Source organism: Leuciscus leuciscus, assembly GCF_965113295.1.
Source record: "Leuciscus leuciscus genome assembly, chromosome: 4".
Taxonomy (NCBI): Eukaryota; Metazoa; Chordata; class Actinopteri; order Cypriniformes; family Leuciscidae; genus Leuciscus; species Leuciscus leuciscus.
Genome location: NC_138728.1, coordinates 24,459,787 through 24,475,814, shown reverse-complemented (window position 1 = coordinate 24,475,814; position 16,028 = coordinate 24,459,787). Strand labels below are relative to the sequence as shown.

At 41.1% G+C, this 16,028-nt stretch overlaps 1 long non-coding RNA gene across 1 annotated transcript in view; it reads left to right on the top strand.

The window, feature by feature from the left end:
* Nucleotides 1–35: 35 nt before the first annotated feature.
* The window catches only part of LOC309497232, a 62,744-nt gene continuing 46,751 nt past the window's right edge, over nucleotides 36–16,028 (top strand). The window contains exon 1 of the long non-coding RNA XR_014205456.1: nucleotides 36–80. This is a non-coding gene — a long non-coding RNA (uncharacterized lncRNA). The remainder of the gene's footprint in view (nucleotides 81–16,028) is intronic.

Genomic DNA, 16,028 nt, shown 5'->3' with positions numbered 1-16,028 from the left:
CATCATGTTATATAAAACATTTTCCACAAGAGGTCGGCTAAGACACCCAATGTAAAATATGTTGAGCTGAATTAAAAGATGTATGCATGAAATTGTGAGTTATTTTGAATTTAAGTTGAAAGAAGAATTGTAGAATTGAGGAATGTGCTTAAATTACGAAATTACTATTTATTTATTATTTATTAATTAAATCTAGTAATTAAAAGGTAAATAAAATCTCCACAAAAAAATGCATTACAAAATAGAAAAAAATCAAAATGAAATAAAATAAGCTTTCTGGACAAAAAATAAATAAATATATATATATAGATAATTTTAGGGCTTCGGGTCATTTTGACCCACGAGGGAAGGATTTGTTACAGGACGCGAGGGAAGGATAAATGAAGCATTTAACAGATTTCTATGTACACTAATCAAATTAAACTATACTCTTAGTACACAATAGTTATACAAATGAACTAGATAAATGCATTTATTTCTATTTAAAGGGATGGAAACCGATTGGGAAAAAAAAAATTAAGAATCCTTATCATGTGGCTCCCTCTAGTGGACAGCATTAATTTAACTGCCTTCATCTCAGTAGAATGTATGATAGATGTTTTGAGAAGTTTGTAGATCTGACAAATACCCTCAGAGGATTTCGAAAAAGTATTTTTTTATTTATTTTTTTAAAAACAAATTAGAGCGGTGGATAAAGAAAAAGAATCATAGATTTAAAAAAATATATATATATTGTTCCTGCTTAAAGCAAGCATTTGGAAGAAATACGATTTTTGATTCTTCCACACACGGTTATGGAGTTATAAGCTAAAATGTAAAGTTCCTTATAATAGCACCAATTTGTGGCTGATTTTCACAAAAATTCGGTAAACATATTCATTTTCACAAGATATACAGATTTTATATTTATTAATATAGCCATATTAGCTTCTAAAATTGGATTGGCTGCTGGTAGCCATGTTTTTTTTTTTTTACATATACTAGATGATATGTTAGGAAGTCCACTAAAGAAGATTCGTACCAATTTTCCATTCCTTGGGTCATACGATTGTTGAGTTATAGGGCCCTATTTTAACGATCTAAGCGCATGGTTTAAAGCAAGTGCAATTAGGGCGTGTCCGAATCCACTTTTGCTAGTTTAACGACGGGGGAAAATGGTCGGCGCTCCTGGCGCCTGGTCTAAAAGGGTTGTCCCTATTCTCTTAATGAGTAATAAGTGTTTTGAGCGTAATGTGCAATAAACCAATCAGAGTCTCATCTCACATTCCCTTTACTGTAAAAGCCAGTTGCGCTCGCGCCATGGCGGATTCGTTATTTACATGGTGGAATTTGCAAGCGGAAAGACTGAACGCTTCCCATGGGCACACAAATATGCATTTGCTATTTAAATAACGCGTCACAGGACGTGAAAATGATAACTGCGTCGGGCTGAAACTATAAATAACACTTGTGTCGCGCCTGGCGCTGCATTGCATATTATAGGGACCATAATGTTTTTGTTGTTGTAATTTTACGAAGCTTGGTGTGCGCCCTCAGAATGTCCTTTTCTCTTTGCGTGTCAAATTTCGTAATGCTTGCATGGACATTGCATTCAGCAGATATAGGTCAACTCATAAAAATTGGCATTGCATGACCAATTAGTTAACTTATATATTTGCAATGCTTTGACGAATAAAAATTCTTTTGATAACTTTTTGCCAGCACTGCTAGCTGCTGTGTGCCTATTTTGGTGGAGATCGGACCAACAGCCTAGGAGGAGTTTTTTAAGTAGGTAGGTTTTTAAGAAAATCCAAAATGAGAGTAAAATTTTATAGGCCGAAATCGGGGGTGTACATTTTGTAGGGTTTGACTCAAGGATTTAGCGGAAATAACAATTTGGTGTGATCCAACATGCAAACGGCCTTATTATAGCGCCACCTAATGTCGGACGGGTGTGCGCCTGAGTAACGTTGCACGATTGTGATCCATCCTGCCGAGTTTGTGGTCTCTGTGGTCTCAGCCATACACTTTTAGGACAGAAAAATAATGAAGAAGAAGAAAATCAGTACAAACACCTTCAGTGCTTGCACCACTAATTAGCCATTTTTTAAAGGGAGTTTATTATTAGGAATTGAGGGTTCGGAAGGACAAATCTCATTCATTTTCTCCATAAAGAAATATATTTTTAACAATTTTACATTTTTTAAGAAAGAACTAACAATTGAAATCATTAGTGTAATTTCAATTTAATACCAGTAGCCTATGAGATATGGTAATACTGCTTTCAGTTTACCACACTTCTACTACATCTAAATGAACACACATGTTATAAGTATAACACATATATTACTTAACCACCATATTTTGCAAAGCAGAAGTTATTTTCTGTGAATATGTGAGACTTCAGAACCAGTGCATTTATAATTACGATATATTTATATACGATATATGCACTTGATCACATTGATCATTACACAAACACTGTATATAGAAATGTCAAGTACTTGTAGAGCTTGATATGGTGTCATTTACAGATGTATTATAATTTGAAATGATTACTGTCCTTGGTAACAAATTGTTCTCATAAAATGAATGCAGCATCTGGGACAAACTTCCAGTATCACCTATACTAATAAAGCCACAATCTGTCTACTCTAAACAAACCTCCTCTGGAGCTCACGGATCTGTTACCATGACAACAACTCCAAGATCAGAACAGAACAGTCTAACCCTAACACACAAAAAACGGGGCCCTGAACACTAACCATAATAACTAACAATGCTTATATATTTAGAAATGAAGCATTAGGTCAAACATGTATTAAAGGAACCGTATGTAAGAAATGTATTTCAATTGATCATAAAATGGCCCTGATTTGTCACTAGACATTAAGAAATCATGTTCATTTCAAATACTTATATCACTGACAACAGTAGTCCTGCCAGGATATTGTCACTTAAGAGTGAAGTTGCAGCCCTCAACTGATGTTGATGTTGTCGTGTTGTGTTGATACACCGCTCTACAGTAATTTGAAAGTGATTGCAGTACCAGTTTTGGCCACAATCTTACATACGGTTCCTTTAAATAAATAAAATATCATGATTTTAACGGTAACACACTGTAAAAATGCTATGGTGGAAAACTGTTAATTGGTTAACAGAAAAACATTTGTACTATATACGGTGAATAACTGTGATAGATCTAACTGTACATTTAATGTAATTTTACAGTAAAATACCAGTTTTTGGAAGTGAAAAACAACAAGTCATTGTATAATTTACAGTGAAAAAACGTAAATTGACATTCCAACAATTCCCTGCGTGACACTTCACATTTTTCACAGTTTTTTCTAATCAGTTATGTACTATACATTAGGGTTTTATGTTACATTTAATGTTGTTAAATGAATGTTTATTGCATTTTTTTAATTTCATGTGTGTCACCATGATGGTATTTAGTGTTTCTGTGAATGACACTGTGCAGCTTCTATATACTAATTGCAACGTTCATGTGTAAAAGCTGCTTGTGATGAGCTTTGATTCATCATAAGACTTTCATCACCTCTGTGATTGGTATTTGTCAGTGTATTACAATGGTACAAAACAGATATTAGTAGTTCAGTAGATCTGTAAATTAACATTATATAAATTAATGAAATGTAAAACCTAAAATGTTGCTACCATATTTTTTACAGTAAATTTCTGGCAACCACAGCTGCCATTTTTTTACCCTAAATTTAACGGGAATTTTTTGTACAGTGTACATTTTGTTTCATATTGACTTCAAGCTCATGGAACGGTAAAACAACAAACGTTACATTAGCTATACGACACATAACACAAATTACATTTCTTTGAGACACGTGAACAGTCATGACATCAGATCTTTGATGTCCTGAAACACACTCTGACTTTAATAAGAGAGTTTCCTGGAATAGATGAGTGTGTGTCACTTGAGCTCGGCTCTTACTGTAAGCATCACGGCTGAGAGAGAGGAGATCTGATCGCACCGTAACCTTCATCAGCACATGCCAGCACCAGGAGTAGTTTTAGAATGAACTCATGTGCCAGTCAGGGAAACATGACAAACATGCAATACCTTAAATACATCAATATTCTAAGTACTCTATTTCCACCACACGTATTTTAGGCAATAATAAGTATAGTTTTCTTTTAGAGAAAAACATTGCAATCATAAGTGCTAATCTAACTTGTCAACAAATCAATTAGGACTGGCAAATGTTGTCACCTAGTCAATATTCCTGAGACAGGCTGGTTTTATGAATATTCAAATGAGATGATGCAGTGGTTTAGTGCACATGTGGGCTCTACAGGTTTGAGTCTAAAGCTGTGACTCTTTTATTCATATTCTGTTCTCTTTATAACATTCTTGTCAGTGTAAAGTGGGAAATGTTGTTTTTTATTTCAAAATTATATTAAGTAATGCTGAACTGCTTGAACTGTGGTTTGAGTTGCCAACGCACTTTATATGAACAAATTAAGATACGCTTCGTCAGCTGTAAATACTGAATTCGACTTGGCAGGCAGATGTATTTGAATGCATATCATCACAGTTTTTGACATTTATGGTTCATCTCTCCTTGCAGAGGCAGAAACAGAGAATCAAAACATCAGAAAAGATCTGATCTTTTCTGATCTAACATGTGTTATGCTAACATTGCATATATATATGTGTATATATATATATATATATATATATATATATATAACCGCTCAAAAGTTTGGAAACATTACAATTTTTTATGTTTTTGAAAGAAGTCTCTTATGCTCATCAAGCCTGCAGTTATTTGATCAGAAATAACTTAAATATTGTGAAACGTTATTACGACATTTTTAAAAGAACAGCATTTATTCAAAATATAAATCTTTACTATCACTTAATAAAAGTATTAATTTCTTTCCAAAAAAAAAAAGAAAGAAAAAAAACACTGCCCCCAAACTTTTGATTGTTATATTGTTATAAAAGATTTCTATTTTAAATCAATGCTGTTCTTTTTAACTTTTTATTCACCAAAGAACCTGGGAAAAAATATAACAGGTTATAAAAATATATATATATATATATCAAGCAGTACAGCAGTTTTCAACATTGATAAATCAGCATATTAAGAATGATTTCTGCTGGATCATGTGACAGTGAAGACTGGAGGAATGGCTGATGAAAATACTTTGCATTACATAAATAAATTATATTTTAAAGTATATTACAATTTTAAATTGCAATAATATTACACCATATTACTGTTTTTTTCTGTATTTTTGATCAAATTAATGCAGGCTTGATGAGCATAAGAGACTTCTTTCAAAAACATTACAAATAGTAATGTATCTACAATGCACTTAAAGGGATAGTTCACTTTGAAATACATTTTTGGTATGTTTTAGCTTACCTCAAGGGCATCCAAGATGTAGGTGTCTTTTTTTCCGCAGTAGTTTCAATTTTGATATTTTTAGGTCAAACCGTTCTTGTCTGTCAGTCATATAATGCAGGTCGATGGTCACTGTCTCAAAGAGCATGCACAGAGTCCAAATTAAAACAATTCCCCGTCGTCCAAATTAAACAATTCCCCATCGTAAGTACACATTGATGGCCTAAGACACGAAACGAGCGGTTTGTGTGAGAAAACGAACAGTATTTATATAGTTTTTACCTCTTATACACAGCCATGTCGAAGTGATCTGATCTGACGTGTACGCAGACTGGTGCATAGATATATACACTAGATGTCGCCTTGTCTACGGCAGTTCATTGGAACGAATGTCTTTAAGGCGACATCTAGTGTATATATCTATGAATATATCTATATATCTATATCACTTCAAAAATTAATTTCAAAGTGAACTATCCCTTTAATGTCACAGTGTCTGGTTTGTGTTTCCCCGGGTGTCCACTAGAGGTCTCTTTCCCATACTATCACCATTCACTCTGGAACTGCATTTCCCATAATCCTTTGTCTGTTCTTATCACTCATGATTGCACTCAGCTGTTCCCTATCACATTGTTAGTGTCTGTGTATAAATACCCTGTCTGTTTTAGTCCTTGTCATGGAGTCATTGTTTAATGTCACTTACACTTCTGAAGTCTGTTTCCTCACCTGTTCTTGTTTTGTTTCTTGTTTTGTTTCTTGTTTATTTGTTTATTGGACCGCTAAAATGGATTTTGACCCCTGCATGGATGACTACGAGTTGGATTGCCCTGACAATAAATATGCTACATTTGGATCCACCTGTTTCTCTGTGTGTTCCCGTGACAGAATGACTCCGTCAACAAATGGATCCAGTAGCATGAACATTTTGCAGGGCTTTGCTTTATGGGCCCGCCACCCTTCCATCGATGACAGAGAGTCTTTTAGGGGAACCCGTCTGGCCAGATTTTCGGCGACTCGTGGAGGCCGTAGGGGAGGAGGTGCTAGAGGTGAGCTCCGGACCCACTCTCCACTTCGGTCTTTCTTCGACCATGGGCCGATGATGCTCAGCCCAGAGCTCCCTTCGCCGCTGGTCCTGTACAGCCCGGAGCCTGCACCTCGCCATAAGAAACGGCGGAGGAGGAGGAAGACTTCCCGTCTCCCTAACGTCCCGGAGATCGTCCCCGTGCAGCCCGCGGTCGTCCCGGAGATCGTCCCCGTGCAGCCCGCTGTGGTACCGGAGGTCGTCCCCGCGCAGGCCGCTGTGGTACCGGAGGTCGTCCCCGCGCAGGCCGCTGTGGTACCGGAGGTCGTCCCCGCGCAGGCCGCTGTGGTACCGGAGGTCGTCCCCGTGCAGCCCGCTGTCGTCCCGGAGGTTGTCCCCGTGCAGCCCGCTGTCGTCCCGGAGGTCGTCCCCGTGCAAGCCGCTGTGGTACTGGAGGTCGTCCCCGTGCAGGCCGCTGTGGTACCGGAGGTTGTCCTCGTGCAGCCCGCTGTCGTCCCGGAGGTCGTCCCCGTGCAGCCCGCTGTCATCCCGGAGGTTGTCCCCGTGCAGCCCGCTGTCATCCCAGAGATAGTCCCGGAGCTACCCACCATCAGCCCTGCCACGGCAAAGAGGGCTGTCTTCCTCTTTTATGCAGTAGCAGTACTGCATGCTTGGAGGAGACACAGCAGGTCTGCCGATCCAGAGACTGTTGGGTCCCGTCTGCCGATCCAGAGACCGTTCGGGTCCCGTCTGCCGATCCAGAGACCGTTCAGGTCCCGTCTGCCGATCCAGAGACCGTTCGCGTCACGTCTACCGATCCAGAGACTGTTCACGTCACGTCTGTCGATGCAGAGACTGTTCCTGTGCCGGAGGCAGTACCCGTCAGCCCTGCCACAGCCAAGAGGGCTGTCTTCACTTTTTATATGGTTGCTCCACCAAGATGGCAGCCTCCAGTCCTGTTGGAACCCCGGACACTGTGCTGGAGCCGGTGTTTGTTCCTGTTCCTGTTCCCGAGCCGGTGTCTGTTCCTGTTCCCGAGCCGGTGTCTGTTCCTGTTCCCGAGCCGGTGTCTGTTCCTGTTCCTGTTCCCGAGCCGGTGCCGGTGTCTGTTCCTGTTCCCGAGCCGGTGCCTGTTCCTGAGCCGGGGTCTGTTCCCGAGCCGGGGTCTGTTCCCGTTCCTGATCCGGTGCCTGAGCCGGTGTCTGTTCCTGTTCCTGATCCGGTGCCTGAGCCGGTGTCTGTTCCTGTTCCTGATCCGGTGCCTGAGCCGGTGACAATTCCTGTGCCTGGACCGGTGTCGATTCCTGTGCCTGGACCGGTGTCTGTTTCTCCACCCTGGCCGCCCGATGGACTGTCTGCTCCGCCCTTGCCGGCCCGATGGACTATCTGCTCCCCCCTGGCCGCCTGAGGGGAAGTCTCCACCCTGGCCGCCCGATGGACTGTCTGCTCCGCCCTGGCCGCCTGAGGGGAAGTCTCCACCCTGGCCGCCTGATGAACTGTCTGCTCCGCCCTGGCCGCCCGATGGGTCGTCTGCTTCGCCCTGGCCACCCAATGGACTATCTGCTTCGCCCTGGCCGCCGGCTAAACCGTCACCCCCTGTTTCCGTTCCCTTCCATGGACCTGGCCCCCCGTCCCTCCCCCTGATCCTCCACCGTTCCACCTCCCTCCTGGACTCTTGTGTTAGTAGTTTTTTGTGGGTCGTGGAGCGTCTGGTAGCCGCTCCGTAGAGGGCGGAGCGCACTTAATCAATAACTTTACATCATGTTCTTGTTTATTATTTGAAAGAGAAGTATTTGCACTAGTCAGTAAACACTAATGTTTAATATACAATCGTGTACTTTGAGTCCTGTTTAGTTTTAATATCCATCACAATCGCTTACAGATTTCACATCTACAAGCAAGTGTTCTTGTTATTTTAATGTAATGGTTGTTTTGGATGACAACTTTCATTTAAATGATTAAAAAGATTGTACCGCAGTGGCTTTATGGTGCTGAAATATGGTTGAAGACATGCAGATAATGCCAGAGAGATGGTTCCATTAAGAGAAACCAATTAAATTTCCTCTTAATTTGTCCATTCACTCCTATAATTACAGCATGTTAACTAAATCTGCATAATTAGACTTTCACTGATCTGTGGTGCCTGATTGACATTTAAATATGTCATCTGAACAAATTAGCAATTAGAGACGCATACCGCAAAAAAGAAAAGATAATCAGCCCACATGACTTCATTAAGACACTAGTGAGGAGAACCCATGACCGCTTTGAGTCACATATAGGTAGAAAATCCGATTTTTTCTAGTTAGAAGTTAGAACGCCTCTACAGATTTTCTGCTATTATTAAACTATTATTAAAAAAAACGTAAAAGGGTCTAAGTGAGCGGATATTGGCTGGAATAAGCTGCAATATGGACTCAACCATATGCTAATAGTCAAAGGTCTATACATGAGCATATTGGAAGTTTATTCCCATCAGATTTACAAACATTTTCATCTTTCTGTTGATGGAACCGGTAAAAGTGATCAAGAGTGTTCCACTGTTCTGCTACTTATTTTTAACTCTTCATTCTCAAATACAAAAATTCTATTTAGATTTTTTTTAATGGTTTGACAGTTTGATGTCTTAAATGATTCTTTTTAGTTATTATTATTAAATAATCTAAGTGCTGGAGCTCTAAAGAACAGGGGGTTTCGAACTTTTTGATGCCAAGGTCCCACAAATATATGGATTCCGTTGCGAGGAATATAAAAGGCAGCTATTCATTTTCTCACACCTATTGTGTGAGAAAAATACTGTGATGTGTGTTTTCCCTCAAAAATTAAATAATGGGCTTGCATATTGTTATTTTTCTAATAGCAAAGCAAATTATTGAAATATGTTCCTGTATTATGTTGACAGATTTTACAGCATCTATTCCCAACACATTTTCAATTAAATTAAAGTGATTTTTTTCACTTTTTTTTTTTTCTCTCCAATAAATATGATTTACAGAGCACAGTGCCATTCAAGCTCCCAGAAAACAAACCAAAGTGTGATTATGACGAGGAGAAACTCCACTGACGGTTAACACAAACCATTCTTGAACATATTGTGAGTGTGACCTACATATAGTTTGGGTCACAAAAATATTCAATTATTTGTATATATATAATTTTTTATCTGCATATATATTTCTATGTACATGTAGTATACAAACGTTTTAATTTAAATTATTTGAATGTATTATAATGAGTTGGCACTGAAGAGTTCAGCTGTATTTTCTGAATTCTGGGTGGCAGTTTAGAGAGTTACCGTGGCGACTGCAGCACATCCTCAGACAACAAAGAGGACTGTTTAAGCAACCACTAAACTCTTGTTTTCAGATTCAGAACTGAATTCTTCTCTCAGTTCTTCTCTCTCTCTCTCATTTACTGCTAACTTAAGGTTAGTTAAAATCATTAAATTTCATATCAAACTGAAATTTTGATAACATTTTAATCTGTCATATGGTCATGTTACAATGTGCCCAAACTATGGGGCATGTTGTCACATTTCACTTCCATTCTTTAGGGGTAAATCAAGAAAAAAGTATACACTGAATTAATGAAATAAAACGTAAGTAGGTTAACACAAACTGAGAAAGTCAAAAAGTGTTAGGTTGTGCCCCACTCTCCCCTGCTGCTAAGTTCTTCACTGCTTACTGTCCTGCCGACTGCCCGGGACCTGGCACAATATGTACAATACAAGGAAAAAGATTTATAAAGATAAAGACTTATTTAAGAAATATTTTATTGACAAAATTAAACAAATGGGGTTATGTCTTACTGTTATAAATAGGGTTGTCAATAAAATGAAATAATAGCAATAAAATGTTATATCATACACATGATGTAAAACAATGTGTTAAATATGTAATGAATATCTTTAGTTAACATGTTAACTCTGACAGCCCTAAAAACTGCATAAAAAAAAAAAAATGTGCAGAATTTCAAGCACCTCCTGGTGTCTGAAACCCTTTCTTAGAAGAACTAATAAAGAACCAATAGAGAACCTAAAATCAAGACTGTCAGTCTCCAAAGAACCATATTAGCAACTCAAGAACCCAATACAGTGGGGGGAAAAGGTTCTTGATAAGAAGAATGTACTAACTTGTTCATAAAAAAACCCTTGTCTGCTCATTTGCATCTGGGTCCTCCTATCTCTTGCAGAATTGTGACAAAACGAACCAGCCAACACAGGACCCAGCAATGAGCATCCGTGTAGTTCCCCCCGTAACTGCCCAAGAGAGACTGGCACTCCAGCGGGGATGTTATCGCTTCGCCAGCAGGGCCTGGATGTGCAGCCTTTTGCCCTGTTCTTCTAGACTATGGCTACAGGCCTTGAGTACGATGATGCGTCCCTCAAGGTTGCTTTTAACCTCTGCCTGGATGACCCCTTGCCACAGTGGGAGATAAAGCAACTGGGAATTTGGGATTTTTGGAACTTCACCCACTTTCTGCATAACCGCAAGGACTGGCAGATACTGACACCATCAGAGTCAGCTTGCAGTGACCACACTGCCATCCCTCTTTCGTCTTTCGTCATATTCAAGATCTTTCTCTGTATCCAACTTTAAAGCGTAGACTGAGAAGGAGGAGGGCAGCCTGTGAGTCCACGGAGTCAGTTGCAGTCATAGTAAATGCAATCCCTGCAGAAGATTCCAAGTGCTTTCCAGTTGTCTCAGAGTCTGTCACGTCCATCCTAGTCACTCCCGAGTCTGTCAAATCTAGTCACCCCAGGGCCATCCATGACAGTTCCAGCCACGCCAGATCCAGTCAAGTCTGTTCTAGTCAGCCGGGTGTCGGGTCAATCGAGACTACTGCAGTCATCCCAGAGACTGCTGAATTTTCTGAAGTCATCCCTGAGTCTGTCAAGTCTGCTCCAGTACCTCCAGAGTCTGTTTGCAATGACCAACCTGCTCTCCCACCTTCGAGTCAAGTTCCAGATCCTCTTCTGACTCCAAAGAAACGAAGGAAAATGCGCGACCAGGACGGCTGCACCCAGAGCCAGTCGAGCCCGCTCTTGCCAATCCAGAGCCAGTCAAACCCGCTCCTGCCAGTCCAGAACCAGTCGAGCCTGCTCCTGCCAGTCCTGGGCCAGTCGAGCCCAGTCCTGAGCCAGTCGAGCCCGCTCCTGCCAGTCCAGAGCCAGTCGAGCCCGCTCCTGCAAGTCCTCAGCCAGTCGAGCCCGCTCCAGCCAGTCCTGAGCCAGACGAGCCCGCTCCGCCAGTCCAGAGCCAGTTGAGCCCGCTCCTGCCAGTCCTGGGCCAGTCAAGCCCAGTCCTGAGCCAGTCGAGCCCGCTCCTGCCAGTCCAGAGCCAGTCGAGCCCGCTCCTGCAAGTCCTCAGCCAGTCGAGCCCGCTCCAGCCAGTCCTGAGCCAGACGAGCCCGCTCCGCCAGTCCAGAGCCAGTTGAGCCCGCTCCTGCCAGTCCTGAGCCAGTCGAGCCCGCTCCGCCAGTCCAGAGCCATTCGAGCCCGCTCCACCTGTCCTGAGCCAGTTGAGCCCGCTCCACCTGTCCTGAGCCAGTTGAGCCCGCTCCTGCCCCTCCAGAGCCAGTCGAGCCCGCTCCTGCAAGTCCTCAGCCAGTCGAGCCCGCTCCAGCCAGTCCTGAGCCAGACGAGCCCGCTCCGCCAGTCCAGAGCCAGTTGAGCCCGCTCCTGCCAGTCCTGAGCCAGTCGAGCCCGCTCCGCCAGTCCAGAGCCATTCGAGCCTGCTCCACCTGTCCTGAGCCAGTTGAGCCCGCTCCACCTGTCCTGAGCCAGTCGAGCCCGCTCCACCTGTCCTGAGCCAGTTGAGCCCGCTCCTGCCCCTCCAGAGCCAGTCGAGCCCACTCCTGCCAGTCCAGAGCCAGTCGAGCCCGCTCCTGCCAGTCCTGAGCCAGTCGAGCCCGCTCCTGCCAGTCCAGAGCCAGTCGAGCCCGCTCCTGCCAGTCCTGAGTCAGTCGAGCCCGCTCCACCTGTCCAGAGCCAGTTGAGCCCGCTCCTGCCAGTCCTGAGCTAGTCGAGCACATATTGTCATGCCCTCAGAGGCAGAGGAAAAGGAGGCCCCATGTTGGCAAGTAAAAAACCCTTCTTTTAGAGGCCCCTAGACCATTGGCCCAGGAGGGCCCAGGTTCAGAGATTCCCAAGTCATTGGTCCAGGAGGACCTAAGTTATGAGGTTCCTAAACCATTGGCCAACTGAGCCAAGAGGCACCTAGCTTAGTGGTCATGGAGGACCTGATTCAGATGGTCCAGACTCCAGCTGTCCCAGAGCCCGCTGCGGAGGAAGCTGTGCTTGGTCTGAGCCAAGAGGCACCTAGCTTAGTGGTCATGGAGGACCTGATTCAGATGGTCCAGACTCCAGCTGTCCCAGAGCCCGCTGCGGAGGAAGCTGTCCCAGAGCTTTTGCTCTTGTGCTTTATAATCTAGTTTGAGTTCTCTTTTGTTTTAGAATTACATTTTTAGTTATTTTCTTCAGTTCTTATTTTTCCTGTCAAGTGGAAGTCTTGGTTTTCTTTTGCAAATCGAGTTTTTTATTTCTGGGATCTTATTTTTATTTATTTATTTATTTATTTTACCTTTTTCATTAGTTTGCTTTAGTTATATTTATTTCTCTACTTTTTGTTTCTCTAGTCATTGATCTTATCAGTTTAATTTTGTTTCTCTTTATTGTTGCTATATCTTGTCTGTCTTGTCTTAAGTCTTGTATGTTCTTCTGTGTGTCCCTTCCCTGTATCCTGAGTTCCCTGGCCACTGACTCTTAACTGCCTGGCAGGCTGACTGGTGCAGCTATCTAACTCCTGTTTCAAGTCTCTGGTTCTGTGAGCCTCTACCTGGCAGCAAGACTGGTGCAACATCTAAGATCTACATCAAGCTACGAGTTCCTTGTGTTCCTGCCTGGTCTTTCCTTTGGATCTACCTCTATTGCACTCATGTCATCGCCATCTAGCTGACGGTCTCAGTGTTCATCCGTCCTGCCTGTCGTTGTGTCGTCTGCCCTGCCCTATGTTTGAACTGTGGTTCACGCTTCACTCTCCCTGCTGTCTCAAGTTTTCAGTCTTGTTAATAAAAAACCCTTGTTTGCTCATTTGCATCTGGATCCTATCTCTTGCAGAATTGTGATAAGAATACAAAAATAGGATGCAGGAGAAAAAAGTTTAACACTTACTTTACCAATAAAAACAAAAAGATCTAGTCATTTTTGCTTACGGTTTAACTGAATCATTGAAGGTCATGAAGTAAGTACATGGTCAATAAAGTGAGATTAAATGCATAAAACATGTTTTATTGAACATATTTAGTTATTGGAGGTTTGCATAGTATTCTGATTCTGAATTTCACTGATTTTATTCATTTTGAGGAATATTGATTTTTTTTTGTGCAAGTGAGATGAGTAAATGCACGCTATGGACCATCAATTTTACTTGATGCACGCTCACATTTAGTCAAGAACTACAATAACTATCATGTTTACACACAACGCCTCTGCACTTCAATTTGTCTCAACATGGGGACAAGAGAGCTGTCAGTCAATAAATGGAAAAACAAAGAAACTTGCGTTACTTATTTGAAAAGGTTACTCAGATATTTTGTTGTACATTTTAAAAGTAATGCGTTACTTTACTAGTTACTTGAAAAAGTAATCGGATTACGTAACTCCAAGTTACTTGTAATGAGTTACCCCCAACACTGCTAACTTACTCTAGTACTCAACTGAAATACGGTATTGTATTGTGTTGCTTGTATATATATATATATTCAAAAAGGATTATTCAATTCAATTTGATGGAATTTTACTATTAATTAAATTGCGTAAACCTTAAAAAAGGCTTAAAATTGTTGCTTTGGATGAAAGCATCTGACAAATGAATAAACCTAAATGCCTTTGGCTATAATGACAGAAACTGTCAAGACATTCAAAGTTTCATCAGTGCTTCACAATATAATGTCAACCTTGAGTCAAAGGGTTTGTTAACACTATAAACATTCCTGTAGCTCAAAGCATGTCGCAAGCAATGCCAAGGTCACAGGCTCAATTCCAAGGAAATGCATGAACTGATAAAATGTTTACCTTGAACGCAAGGTAATTTACTTTGATAAAAGTGTCTGACAAATGCATAAATGTAGGCTAAATTTGACAAACGCCTGAAAGGCCTTCTAACGTTGTTTAATGAATTTTTCACTTTTAGTCATTTAAAATTATTGTAAACATGGCACAGTCAGTCTCGTATGATGGCTACAGTCACCTCGGCTTTATCCCATCCATCTGGTGAGGGCTCTCCTGTGGCCACCAGGACCTCTGGCATAGCCCATATCCTGCTTTCTGAAACACCTGCTTCTGAGTTGGCACAGAAGTCTGGGATCCTGAGAGATTGGAACACAGCCATCTGTTTCTCCATGCCACCGCGACCAGAAGTGCCTGTAATCTGCCTACAGAAGGAAACAAGGCTGAATAATATCCACATACACACACACACGCGCAGGTTGACCCATGCTGTAGCACTACAAAGCCATCTCACACATAGATCAACTGTAGATGTTTGCTCAAGATAAACATCATCATGTAGAAAGTAGAAAGTATACCCAAATGCTCACATCCAGCAGTAGAAACCTTTCCATAGCCAGAGTGACTATTAAAATGAGTTTACTTGACTAAATCGTGTGAGAATGAAATACATTGAGAATTTGGTTATAAAATAATGCTTTAGGGGAAATAAATTGGGTTTTATAACAGCAATAAGGTTGTGCTACTGTGAATATTGTATGTTGTCCCTTACAGCACCTTTGAATATTTACATAATTTATTACTTAAATATAACGTTGAAACAAAATAATGTTATTTACGCTATATTCTGAAACCTGACACTCAAACACCAGAACCACACACCATACACTAATTCTCAGCCTTCGACTCAGTTTTCAATTTCATAAAACACTTTTTGCAAACCACAACACACAATTCTTTATGTAACACACACAAATCTAACAGGACGTATCTTGATTTCCTTTTTCAAACACAACCTATCAAAATGCCACAGTAATTCATCATGGCCTCACACGAACTCCTCACATGTGCAAACACTCACTGCTTCCACCAACCAATCATGGTTTTAGAATAGGCCTATAAATAGGCCAAAGGTCAAGTTATAGGTTTTTCAGACTGTGTAATATTGTATTCACAACCACAAATGCTTACAGTAAAAAAAAAAAAAAAAAAAAAAAAATTGGTTTTATTTCAATCTTGCTTTCCTGTTTGCCATGAATTTTTCAACATCTCTCTGCCAATTACTTTCAATCTTGCACAGAAATGTACATAGGAGCTCATGAAAAAAGAGCTTTAGGTTTTGAGTAACTGTGTGTATATGATATATCCAAAACTATAATATTATGGCAAAGGTGTTTGCAACGTAAAACAAATGTTTGCTTTTGAGATGTGTTTGTTATATTTTGAGTGCAGTGCTTACAGTTTTTCTCGATTGTTTACACACATTTTCTGAAAGCATGCCTCATATTCTCAGAACTCTACACACAAATCCAAAAAAAACACACACAATGGGCAAAACCCCTCAATTCTCCTGCAAAATGAAACTTTACATTCAAAACAATGTTATTTCTTCTCAAAATGGTATTTTGTT